Consider the following 13,527-nt stretch of genomic DNA (forward strand, 5'->3'; position numbering starts at 1 on the left):
GGTTGAGGGCGGAGCAGTTGCCGTACCAGGCGGTGATACAGCCCGCCAGGATGCTCTCGATTGTGCATCTGTAGAAGTTTGTGAGTGCTTTTGGTGACAAGCCGAATTTCTTCAGCGTCCTGAGGTTTAAGAGGCGCTGCTGCGCTTTCTTCACGATGCTGTCTGTGTGAGTGGACCAATTCAGTTTGTCTGTGATGTGTATGCCGAGGAACTTAAAACTTGCTACCCTCTCCACTACTGTTCCATCGATGTGGATAGGGGGGTGTTCCCTTTGCTGTTTCCTGAAGTCCACAATCATCTCCTTAGTTTTGTTGACGTTGAGTGTGAGGTTATTTTCCTGACACCACACTCCGAGGGCCCTCACCTCCTCCCTGTAGGCCGTCTTGTCTTTGTTGGTAATCAAGCCTACCACTGTTGTGTCGTCCGCAAACTTGATGATTGAGTTGGAGGCGTGCGTGGCCACGCAGTTGTGGATGAACAGGGAGTACAGGAGAGGGCTCAGAACGCACCCTTGTGCGGCCCCCGTGTTGAGGATCAGCGGGGAGGAGATGTTGTTGCCTACCCTCACCACCTGGGGCGGCCCGTCAGGAAGTCCAGTACCCAGTTGCACAGGGGCGGGGTCGAGACCCAGGGTCTCGAGCTTGATGACGAGCTTGGAGGGTACTATGGTGTTAAATGCTGAGCTGTAGTCGATGAACAGCATTCTCACATAGGTATTCCTCTTGTCCAGATGGGTTAGGGCAGTGTGCAGTGTGATTGCGATTGCGTTGTCTGTGGACCTATTGGGGCGGTAAGCAAATTGGAGTGGGTCTAGGGTGTCAGGTAGGGTGGAGGTGATATGGTCCTTGACTAGTCTCTCAAAGCACTTCATGATGACGGAAGTGAGTGCTACGGGGCGGTAGTCGTTTAGCTCAGTTACCTTAGCTTTCTTGGGAACAGGAACAATGGTGGCGCTCTTGAAGCATGTGGGAACAGCAGACTGGTATAGGGATTGATTGAATATGTCCGTAAACACACCAGCCAGCTGGTCTGCGCATGCTCTGAGGGCGCGGCTGGGGATGCCGTCTGGGCCTGCAGCCTTGCGAGGGTTAACACGTTTAAATGTCTTACTCACCTCGGCAGCAGTGAAGGAGAGTCCGCATGTTTTTGTTGCAGGCCGTGTCAGTGGCACTGTATTGTCCTCAAAGCGGGCAAAAAAGTTATTTAGTCTGCCTGGGAGCAAGACTGGAGAGATCATTAACATAACATGTAGCTAGAGAGATCATTAACATAACATGTAGCTAGAGAGATCATTAACATGTAGCTAGAGAGATCATTAACATAACATGTAGCTAGAGAGATCATTAACATAACATGTAGCTAGAGAGATCGTTAACATAACATGTAGCTAGAGAGATCATTTACATGTAGATAGAGAAATCATTAACATCATAACATGTAGCTAGGGAGATCATTAACATAACATGTAGCTAGAGAGATCATTAACATGTAGATAGAGAAATCATTAACATCATAACATGTAGCTAGAGAGATCATTAACATAACATGTAGCTAGAGAGATCATTAACATCATAACATGTAGCTAGAGAGATCATTAACATAACATGTAGCTAGAGAGATCATTAACATCATAACATGTAGCTAGAGAGATCATTAACATAACATGTAGCTAGAGAGATCATTAACATAACATGTAGCTAGAGAGATCATTAACATAACATGTAGCTAGAGAGATCATTAACATCATAACATGTAGCTAGAGAGATCATTAACATAACATGTAGCTAGAGAGATCGTTAACATAACATGTAGCTAGAGAGATCATTTACATGTAGATAGAGAGATCATTAACATCATAACATGTAGCTAGAGAGATCGTTAACATAACATGTAGCTAGAGAGATCATTAACATAACATGTAGCTAGAGAGATCATTTACATAACATGTAGCTAGAGAGATCGTTAACATAACATGTAGGTAGAGAGATCATTTACATGTAGATAGAGAGATCATTAACATCATAACATGTAGCTAGAGAGATCGTTAACATAACATGTAGCTAGAGAGATCATTAACATAACATGTAGCTAGAGAGATCATTTACATAACATGTAGCTAGAGAGATCATTAACATAACATGCAGCTAGAGAGATCATTAACATAACATGTAGCTAGAGAGATCATTAACATAACATGTAGCTTGAGAGATCGTTAACATAACATGTAGCTAGAGAGATCATTAACATCATAACATGTAGCTTGAGAGATCATTAACATAACATGTAGCTAGAGAGAACATTAACATAACATGTAGCTAGAGAGATCATTAACATAACATGTAGCTAGAGAGATCATTAACATAACATGTAGCTAGAGAGATCATTAACATAACATGTAGCTAGGGAGATCATTAACATAACATGTAGCTTGAGAGATCGTTAACATCATAACATGTAGCTTGGGAGATCATTAACATAACATGTAGCTAGAGAGATCATTAACATAACATGTAGCTTGAGAGATCGTTAACATCATAACATGTAGCTTGGGAGATCATTAACATAACATGTAGCTAGAGAGATCATTAACATAACATGTAGCTTGAGAGATCGTTAACATCAAAACATGTGGCTAGGGAGATCGTTAACATAACACGAAGCTAGAGAGATCGCTAACGTCATAACGTGTAATTGGGGATGTGATGTAGAAACAAGATGTTTGTTTCAGGACAGCATTAACTTCTTGCTATGAGCGAGATGGATATGTGTGCATGCTAGTGCCTATACGTGCCCCCTAAAACACTTCAGCGAGCACGCCTTTCTAATTGACTTGGCCCGGGTATCCTGGAATGACATTGACCTCATCCCGTCAGTAGATGATGCCTGGCTATTATTTAAAAGTGCCTTCCTCACCATCTTAAATAAGCATGCCCCGTTCAAAAAATGTAGAACTAGGAATAGATATAGTTCATGGTTCACTCCAGACCTGTCTGCCCTTGACCAGCACAAAAACATCCTGTGTGGTTCTGCATTAGCATCGAATAGCCCCCGTGATATGCAACTTTTCAGGGAAGTTAGGAACAAATATACACAGGCACTTTCAAACAGAAATTTGCATCCTGTAGCACTAAATCAAAACAGTTCTGGGACACTATAAAGTCCATGGAGAATAAGAGAACCTCCTTCTGGGACACTGTAAAGAGTAAGAGAATAAGAGCACCTCCTCCTGGGACACTATAAAGTCCATGGAGAATAAGAGCACCTCCTCCTGGGACACTGTAAAGTCCATGGAGAATAAGAGAACCTCCTTCTGGGACACTGTAAAGAGTAAGAGAATAAGAGAACCTCCTTCTGGGACACTGTAAAGTCCATGGGGAATAAGAGCACCTCCTCCTGGGACACTGTAAAGTCCATTGAGAAAAAGAGCACCTCCTCCTGGGACACTGTAAAGTCCATGGAGAAAAAGAGCACCTCCTTCTGGGACACTGTAAAGTCCATGGAGAATAAGAGAACCTCCTTCTGGGACACTGTAAAGTCCATGGGGAATAAGAGCACCTCCTCCTGGGACACTGTAAAGTCCATGGAGAAAAAGAGCACCTCCTTCTGGGACACTGTAAAGTCCATGGGGAATAAGAGCACCTCCTCCTGGGACACTGTAAAGTCCATGGAGAAAAAGAGCACCTCCTTCTGGGACACTGTAAAGTCCATGGAGAATAAGAGAACCTCCTTCTGGGACACTGTAAAGTCCATGGAGAATAAGAGCACCTCCTTCTGGGACACTGTAAAGTCCATAGAGAATAAGAGCACCTCCTCCTGGGACATTGTAAAGTCCATGGAGAATAAGAGAACCTCCTTCTGGGACACTGTAAAGTCCATGGAGAATAAGAGAACCTCCTTCTGGGACACTGTAAAGAGTAAGAGAATAAGAGAACCTCCTTCTGGGACACTGTAAAGTCCATGGAGAATAAGAGAACCTCCTTCTGGGACACTGTAAAGTCCATGGAGAATAAGAGAACCTCCTTCTGGGACACGGTAAAGTCCATGGAGAATAAGAGAACCTCCTTCTGGGACACTGTAAAGAGTAAGAGAATAAGAGAACCTCCTTCTGGGACACTGTAAAGTCCATGGAGAATAAGAGCACCTCCTGGGACACTATAAAGTCCATGGAGAATAAGAGCACCTCCTTCTGGGACACTGTAAAGTCCATGGAGAAAAAGAGCACCTCCTTCTGGGACACGGTAAAGTCCATGGAGAGTAAGAGAACCTCCTTCTGGGACACTGTAAAGTCCATGGAGAATAAGAGAACCTCCTTCTAGGACACTGTAAAGAGTAAGAGAATAAGAGAACCTCCTTCTGGGACACTGTAAAGTCCATGGAGAATAAGAGCACCTCCTGGGACACTATAAAGTCCATGGAGAATAAGAGCCCTCCTTCTGGGACACTGTAAAGAATAAGAGAATAAGAGCACCTCCTGGGACACTGTAAAGAGTAAGAGAATAAGAGAACCTCCTCCCAGCTGCCCACTGCTCTGAGGCTAGGAAACACTGTCACCTCCGATAAATCCACTATAATTGAGAATTTCAGTAAGCATTTCTCTACTTCTGGCCATGCTTTCCACCTGGCTACCCCTACCCCGGTCAACTGCCCGGCACCCTCCACAGCAACCCGCTCAAGCCCCCACCATTTCTCCTTCACCCAAATCCAGATAGCTGATGTTCTGAAAGTGCTGCAAAATCTGGACCCCTACAAATCAGCCGGGCTAGACAATCTGGACCCTCTCTTTCTAAAATTATCTGCTGAAATTGTTGCAACCCCTATTACTAGCCTGTTCAACCTCTCTTTCGTATCGTCTGAGATTCCCAAAGATTGGAAAGCTGCCGCGGTCATCCCCCTCTTCAAAGGGGGTGACACTCTAGACCCAAACTGCTACAGACCTATATCTATCCTACCCTGTCTTTCTAAGGTCTTCGAAAGCCAAGTTAACAAACAGATCACCGACCATTTCATATCCCGCCGTACCTTCCCCGCTGTGCAATCTGGTTTCAGAGCTGGTCACTGGTGCACCTCAGCCACGCTCAAGGTCCTAAACGACATCATAACTGCCATCGATAAGAGACATTACTGTGCAGCCATATTCATCGACCTGGCCAAGGCTTTCGACTCTGTCAATCACAACATTCTTATTGGCAGACTCGACAGCCTTGTGTTCTCAAATGATTGCCTCGCCTGGTTCACCAACTACTTCTCTGATGTAGTTCAGTGTGTCAAATCAGAGGGTCTGTTGTCCAGTCCTCTGGAAGTCTCTATGGGGTGTCACAGGGTTCAATTCTTGGACCGACTCTCTTCTCTGTATACATCAATGATGTCGCTCTTGCTGCTGGTGATTCTCTGATCCACCTCTACGCAGACGACACCATTCTGTATACTTCTGGCTCCTCTTTGGACACTGTGTTAACTAACCTCCAGACGAGCTTCAATGCCATACAACTCTCCTTCCGTGGCCTCCAACTGCTCTTAAACACTAGTAAAACTAAATGCATGCTCTTCAACCAATCACTGCACGCTGCTGCTCGCCCGTCCAGCATCACTACTCTGGACGGTTCTGACTTAGAATACGTGGACAACTACAAATACCTGGGTGTCTGGTTAGACTGTAAACTCTCCTTCCATCTCTAATCCAAAATTAAATCTAGAATCGGCTTCCTATATCGCAACAAAGCATCCTTCACTCATGCCGCCAAACATACCCTCGTAAAACTGACCATCCTACCGATCCTTGACTTCGGTGATGTCATCTACAAAATAGCCTCCAACACTCTACTCAACAAACTAGATGCAGTCTATCACAGTACCATCCGTTTTGTCACCAAAGCCCCATACACTACCCACCATTGCGACCTGTACGCTCTCGTTGGTTGGCCCTCGCTTCATACTCGTCGCCAAATCCACTGGCTACAGGTTATCTACAAGTCTCTGCTAGGTAAAGCTCCGCCTTATCTCAGCTCACTGGTCACCATAGCAGCACCCACTCGTAGCACGCACTCCAGCAGGTATATCTCACTAGTCATCCACAAAGCCAATTCCTTCTTTGGTCGTCCAGTTCTCTGCTGCCAATGACTGGAACGAATTGCAAAAATCTCTGAAGCTGGAGACTCACATCTCCCTCACTAGCTTTAAGCACCAGGTGTCAGAGCATTTTACAGATCACTGCACCTGAACTTAGCCTATCTGTAAACAGCCCATCTATCTACCTACCTACCTCATCCCCATACTGTATTTATTTATTTATTTATTTTGCTCCTTTGCACCCCAGTATCTCTACCTGCACATTCTTCTTCTGCCGATCTACCATTCCAGTGTTTAAATGCTATATTGTAATTACTTCACCACCATGGCCTATTTATTTCCTTAACTTACCTCATTTGCACTCACTGTATATAGACTTTTTGTTTTCTTTTGTTCTACTGTATTATTGACTATGTTTTGTTTATTCCATGTGTAACTCTGTGTTGTTGTATGTGTCAAACTGCTTTGCTTTATCTTGTAAATGAGAACTTGTTCTCAACTGGCCTCCCTGGTTAAATAAAGGTGTTCTTAACTGGCCTACCTGGTTAAATAAAGGTGTTCTCAACTGGCCTACCTGGTTAAATAAAGGTGTGCTTAACTGGCCTCCCTGGTTAAATAAAGGTGTTCTCAACTGGCCTCCCTGGTTAAATAAAGGTGTTCTCAACTGGCCTCCCTGGTTAAATAAAGGTGTTCTCAACTGGCCTCCCTGGTTAAATAAAGGTGTTCTCAACTGGCCTACCTGGTTAAATAAAGGTGTTCTCAACAAGCTTACCTGGTTAAATAAAGGTGTTCTCAACTGGCCTACCTGGTTAAATAAAGGTGTTCTCAACTAGCCTACCTGGTTAAGTAAAGGGGTTCTCAACTAGCCTACCTGGTTAAATAAAGGTGTTCTCAACAAGCCTACCTGGTTAAATAAAGGTGTTCTCAACTGGCCTACCTGGTTAAATAAAGGTGTTCTCAACTGGCCTCCCTGGTTAAATAAAGGTGTTCTCAACTAGCCTACCTGGTTAAATAAAGGTGTTCTCAACTTGCCTACCTGGTTAAATAAAGGTGTTCTCAACAAGCCTACCTGGTTAAATAAAGGTGTTCTCAACAAGCCTACCTGGTTAAATAAAGGTGTTCTCAACTGGCCTACCTGGTTAAATAAAGGTGTTCTCAACTGGCCTACCTGGTTAAATAAAGGTGTTCTCAACTAGCCTACCTGGTTAAATAAAGGTGTTCTCAACAAGCCTACCTGGTTAAATAAAGGTGTTCTCAACAAGCCTACCTGGTTAAATAAAGGTGTTCTCAACAAGCCTACCTGGTTAAATAAAGGTGTTCTCAACTGGCCTACCTGGTTAAATAAAGGTGTTCTCAACTGGCCTACCTGGTTAAATAAAGGTGTTCCCAACTGGCCTACCTGGTTAAATAAAGGTGTTCTCAACTGGCCTACCTGGTTAAATAAAGGTGTTCTCAACAGGCCTACCTGGTTAAATAAAGGTGTTCTTAACTGGCCTACCTGGTTAAATAAAGGTGTTCTCAACTGGCCTACCTGGTTAAATAAAGGTGTTCTCAACTGGCCTACCTGGTTAAATAAAGGTGTTCTTAACTGACTGTCCTGTGGATCTGTCTGTGGAGATGGACGAGACTGTCCTGTGGATCTGTCTGTGGAGATGGACGAGACTGTCCTGTGGATCTGTCTGTGGAGATGGACGAGACTGTCCTGTGGATCTGTCTGTGGAGATGGACGAGACTGTCCTGTGGATCTGTCTGTGGAGATGGATGAGACTGTCCTGTGGATCTGTCTGTGGGGACCCGTGGCTAGGGTCCCCAGTCTGAGGTCGGCGGCGAGGGTTGTCGCTCTGAAGAGGCCATGGAGGCGGTTAAAGAGCCGGAGAAATACTATGGTGGAGTGGGGTCCACGTCCCACGCCAGAGCCGCCACCGCGGACAGACGCCCACCCAGACCCTCCCCTATAGGTTCAGGTTTTACGGCCGGAGTCCGCACTTTTGGGGGGGAGGGGTACTGTCACGTTCTGACCTAAGTTCTTTTGTTTTTTCTTTTGTTTTAGTATGGTCAGGGTGTGAGTTGGGTGGGTTGTCTATATTAGTTTGTCTATGATTTTCTATTTCTGTGTTTGGCCTGGTATGGTTCTCAATCAGAGGCAGCTGTCAATCGTTGTCCCTGATTGAGAACCATATTTAGGTAGCCTGTTTTCCATTGTGTTTTGTGGGTGGTTATTTTCAGTCTTTGTGTATGTCGCCAGACAGGAGTGTTTCAGTTTTCGTTCGTTCACTTTATTGTTTTTGTATTTTCAGTGTTCATTAAATATTTCATCATGAATACTTACCACGCTGCGTTTTGGTCCTCCGATCCTTCTTCTTCGCTACTCCTCCTCAGAAGAGGAGCATGAGATCCGTTACAGGGTGCAGTTCCCCTTTTCAAATCAACTGGGTGCAGTTCCCCTTTTCAAATAAGCTGGGTGCAGTTCCCCTTTTCAAATCAGCTGGGTGCAGTTCCCTTTTCAAATCAATCAAATCAGCTGGGTGCAGTTCCCCTTTTCAAATCAACTGGGTGCAGTTCCCCTTTTCAAATCAGCTGGGTGCAGTTCCCCTTTTCAAATCAACTGAGTGCAGTTCCCCTTTTCAAATCAACTGGGTGCAGTTCCCCTTTTCAAATCAACTGAGTGCAGTTCCCCTTTTCAAATCAACTGGGTGCAGTTCCCCTTTTCAAATCAACTGATGCAGTTCCCCTTTTCAAATCAACTGGGTGCAGTTCCCCTTTTCAAATCAACTGAGTGCAGTTCCCCTTTTCAAATCAGCTGGGTGCAGTTCCCCTTTTCAAATCAACTGAGTGCAGTTCCCCTTTTCAAATCAGCTGGGTGCAGTTCCCCTTTTCAAATCAGCTGAGTGCAGTTCCCCTTTTCAAATCAACTGGGTGCAGTTCCCCTTTTCAAATCAACTGAGTGCAGTTCCCCTTTTCAAATCAGCTGGGTGCAGTTCCCCTTTTCAAATCAGCTGGGTGCAGTTCCCCTTTTCAAATCAGCTGGGTGCAGTTCCCCTTTTCAAATCAACTGAGTGCAGTTCTCATTTTTTCTCATTTTCAAATCAACTGATGCAGTTCCCCTTTTCAAATCAACTGATGCAGTTCCCCTTTTCAAATCAACTGGGTGCAGTTCCCCTTTTCAAATCAACTGGGTGCAGTTCTCCTTTTCAAATCAATTTCTATGGTTACAACCGTACATCTAAATGTGATGTTGATGTTGAACGGCTTCACTGCAAGTAGATTGTATGTTTTAATATTCAATAAAATGTAAAACATTAAAAAATAAAATAATACGTTGTTTGAAAGAAATACTAAATTCCTTTAAAGTTGATTTACTTTATTCAAATACAATCAGTTTTCAACGTTGACTCAACATCTTCACGTCTAATGTTTTGTTTGACCACACGCACACACGCACACACACACACACACACACACACACACACACACACACACACACACACACACACACACACACACACACACACACACACACACACACACACACACACACACACACACACACACACACACACACACACACACACACACACACACACACACACACACACACACACACGGGCATTCCTGTGCCATTTCAGAAAGTTGCAAAACGTGTGTGCGTTTTATTCATGTCTTATGATTAACTTGGAGAAATTAGTGAATTTTCTACTAAATTCAATACATATCGTTGAATTCCTACTAAATTCAATTACAACAAAATATAATATTGAATTTGGTTTTAATGTCTGGATTCTGTGATCCCTTATTGATGTCACCTGATAAATCCACTTCAATCAGTGTAGATGAAGAGGAGGAGACAGGTTAAATCCACTCCAATCAGTGTAGATGAAGGGGAGGAGACAGGTTAAATCCTCTCCAATCAGTATGAAGGGGAGGAGACAGGTTAAATCCACTCCAATCAGTGTAGATGAAGAGGAGGAGACAGGTTAAATCCACTCCAATCAGTGTAGATGAAGAGGAGACGGGTTAAATCCACTCCAATCAGTGTAGATGAAGAGGAGGAGACAGGTTAAATCCACTCCAATCAGTATGAAGGGGAGGAGACGGGTTAAATCCACTTCAATCAGTGTAGATGAAGAGGAGGAGACGGGTTAAATCCACTCCAATCAGTGTAGATGAAGAGGAGACGGGTTAAATCCACTTCAATCAGTGTAGATGAAGAGGAGGAGACTGGTTAAATCCACTCCAATCAGTGTAGATGAAGAGGAGACGGGTTAAATCCACTCCAATCAGTGTAGATGAAGGGGAGGAGACAGGTTAAATCCACTCCAATCAGTGTAGATGAAGGGGAGGAGACGGGGTTAAAGAAGGATTTTGAAGCCTTGAGACAATTGAGACATGGATTGTGTACGTGTGCCATTCAGAGAGATACTAAATACAGTCACTGGTACTGCTAACCATCATTATACACACCTGGCAACCATCATTACACACACCTGGCAACCATCATTACACACCTGGCAACCATCATTAATGATGTGTGTATAATGATGGTTGCCAGGTGGAGGGTAATGATGGTTGCCAGGTGTGTGTAATGATGGTTGCCAGGTGTGTGTAATGATGGTTGCCAGGTGTGTGTAATGATGGTTGCCAGGTGTGTGTAATGATGGTTGCCAGGTGTGTATAATGATGGTTGCCAGGTGTGTATAATGATGGTTGCCAGGTGTGTATAATGATGGTTGCCAGGTGTGTATAATGATGGTTGCCAGGTGTGTGTAATGATGGTTGCCAGGTGTTTGTAATGATGGTTGCCAGGTGTGTGTAATGATGGTTGCCAGGTGTGTGTAATGATGGTTGCCAGGTGTGTGTAATGATGGTTGCCAGGTGTGTGTAATGATGGTTGCCAGGTGTGTGTAATGATGGTTGCCAGGTGTGTATAATGATGGTTGCCAGGTGTGTGTAATGATGGTTGCCAGGTGTGTGTAATGATGGTTGCCAGGTGTGTGCACCGCTAACTAAGCTAGCCGTTTCACATCCGTTACAATAACTCCACCAGTCCTATTTATGATATCATTTACAAAGATTATACCGGTTGTAAAAATATATATTCATATTGTTTTTTTTTCTTAATTAGTATATTTGAGGTTAACCATAATATTTGTTCTGTCTTTTCAGGTGGATTAAACTGAAATTGTAACCAGCTTTCAGCTTGTTTTAAAAATAGTGATATTTCTTTCATTTTCAAATAACCGAAAGTGAGAGGTTGTAATCTGAATAAAGGGAAAAAGGGCCTTCTTGAACATGGGGTGAAACATTATTACTAATCTGATAGTTTGGATTTAAGTACAACTTTTGTCTGATTGAGGCCTTTAGTGAGATTCAATATGTAATAATGTCTGCCTTCCGAATTCATATTCATTCCATAAATAGGCCCATTTGATGTTATCTGACTTGCCATTCCAAATAAAATTGTATATTTTTTGCTCATATCATTTTTAAAAGCAAGTCTCACAAGAAATCTAACAGAAATGGAATAATATGTCCTTGAACAAAGGGGGGGGAGGGGTCAAAATCTAAAGTAACAGTCAGTATCTGGTGTGGCCACCAGCTGCATTAAGTACTGCAGTGCATCTCGTCCTCATGGACTGCACCAGATTTGATAGTTCTTGCTGTGAGATGTTACCCCACTCTTCCACCAAGGCACCTGCAAGTTCCCGGACTTTTCTGGGAGAAATGGCCCTAGCCCTCACCCTCCGATCCAACAGGTCCCAGACGTGCTCAATGGAATTGAGATCCGGGACCTTCGCTGGCCATGGCAGAACACTGACATTCCTGTCTTGCAGGAAATCATGCAGAGAACAAGCAGTATGGCTGGTGGCATTGTCATGCTGGAGGGTCATGTCAGGATGAGCCTGCAGGAAGGGGTACCACATGAGGGCGGAGGATGTCTTCCCTGTTCTGTTATAATCTCCACCCGGCACAGCCAGAAGAGGACTGGCCACCCCTCACAGCTTGGTTCCTCTCTTGGTATCTTCCTAGGTTTTGGCCTTTTATTATTATTGTTTATTTTACCTTTATTTAACCAGGCAAGTCAGTTAAGAACATATTCTTATTTTCAATGACGGCCTGGGAACAGTGGGTTAACTGCCTGTTCAGGGGCAGAACGACAGATTTGTACCTTGTCAGCTCGGGGGTTTGAACTCGCAACCTTCCGGTTACTAGTCCAACGCTCTAACCACTAGGCTACGCTGCCACCCCTTTCTAGGGAGTTTTTCATAGCCACCGTGCTTCTACACCTGCATCGCTTGCTGTAGTGGTAAAGGGTAGTGGTAGCTAAACCTTCCCCTAACCTAAACCCTTTTAGCTAACCTTAACCTGAATCATTTTAGCTAACCCTAACCTGAACCCTTTTAGCTAACCTTAACCTGAACCCTTTAACTAACCCTAACCTGAACCCTTTTAGCTAACCCCAACCTGAACGCTTTTAGCTAACCTTAACCTGAACCCTTTAGCTAACCCTTCCCCTAACCTGAACCCTTTTAGCTAACCTTAACCTGAACCCTTTAGCTAAACCTTCCCTATCCTGAATCCTTTTAGCTAACCCTAACCTGAAACCTTTTAGCTAACCCTAACCTGAACCCCTTTAGCTAACCCTAACCTGAACACTTTTAGCTAACCCTAACCTAAACCCTTTTAGCCAACCCTAACCTGAACCCTTTTAGCTAACCCTTCCCCTATCCTGAATCATTTCAGCTAACCCTTCCCCTAACCTGAACCCTTTTAGCTAACCCTAACCTGAACCCTTTAGCTAACCCTAACCTGAACCCTTTTAGCTAACCCTAACCTGAACCCTTTTACCCTAACCCTAGCTAACCCTAACCTGAACCCCTTACCCTTCCCCTAACCTGAAAGCTTTTAGCTAACCCTAACCTGAACCCTTTTAGCTTACCCTTCCCCTAACCTGAACCCTTTTAGCTAACCCTAACCTGAACCCTTTAGCTAACCCTAACCTGAACCCTTTTAGCTAACCCTAACCTGAACCCTTTTAGCTAACCCTAACCTGAACCCTTTTAGCTAACCCTAACCTGAAAGCTTTTAGCTAACCCTAACCTGAACCCTTTTAGCTTACCCTTCCCCTAACCTGAACCATTTTAGCTAACCCTAACCTGAACCCTTTTAGCTAACCCTAACCTGAAAGCTTTTAGCTAACCCTAACCTGAACCCTTTTAGCTTACCCTTCCCCTAACCTGAACCCTTTTAGCTAACCCTAACCTGAAAGCTTTTAGCTAACCCTAACCTGAACCCTTTTAGCTTACCCTTCCCCTTAACCTGAACCATTTTAGCTAACCCTAACCTGAACCCTTTTAGCTTACCCTTCCCTAACCTGAACCCTTTTAGCTAACCCTAACCTGAACCCTTTTAGCTAACCCTAACCTGAACCCTTTTAGCTAACCCTAACCTGAAAGCTTTTAG

Source organism: Oncorhynchus gorbuscha, unplaced genomic scaffold (genome assembly GCF_021184085.1).
Source record: "Oncorhynchus gorbuscha isolate QuinsamMale2020 ecotype Even-year unplaced genomic scaffold, OgorEven_v1.0 Un_scaffold_2413, whole genome shotgun sequence".
Taxonomy (NCBI): domain Eukaryota; kingdom Metazoa; phylum Chordata; class Actinopteri; order Salmoniformes; family Salmonidae; genus Oncorhynchus; species Oncorhynchus gorbuscha.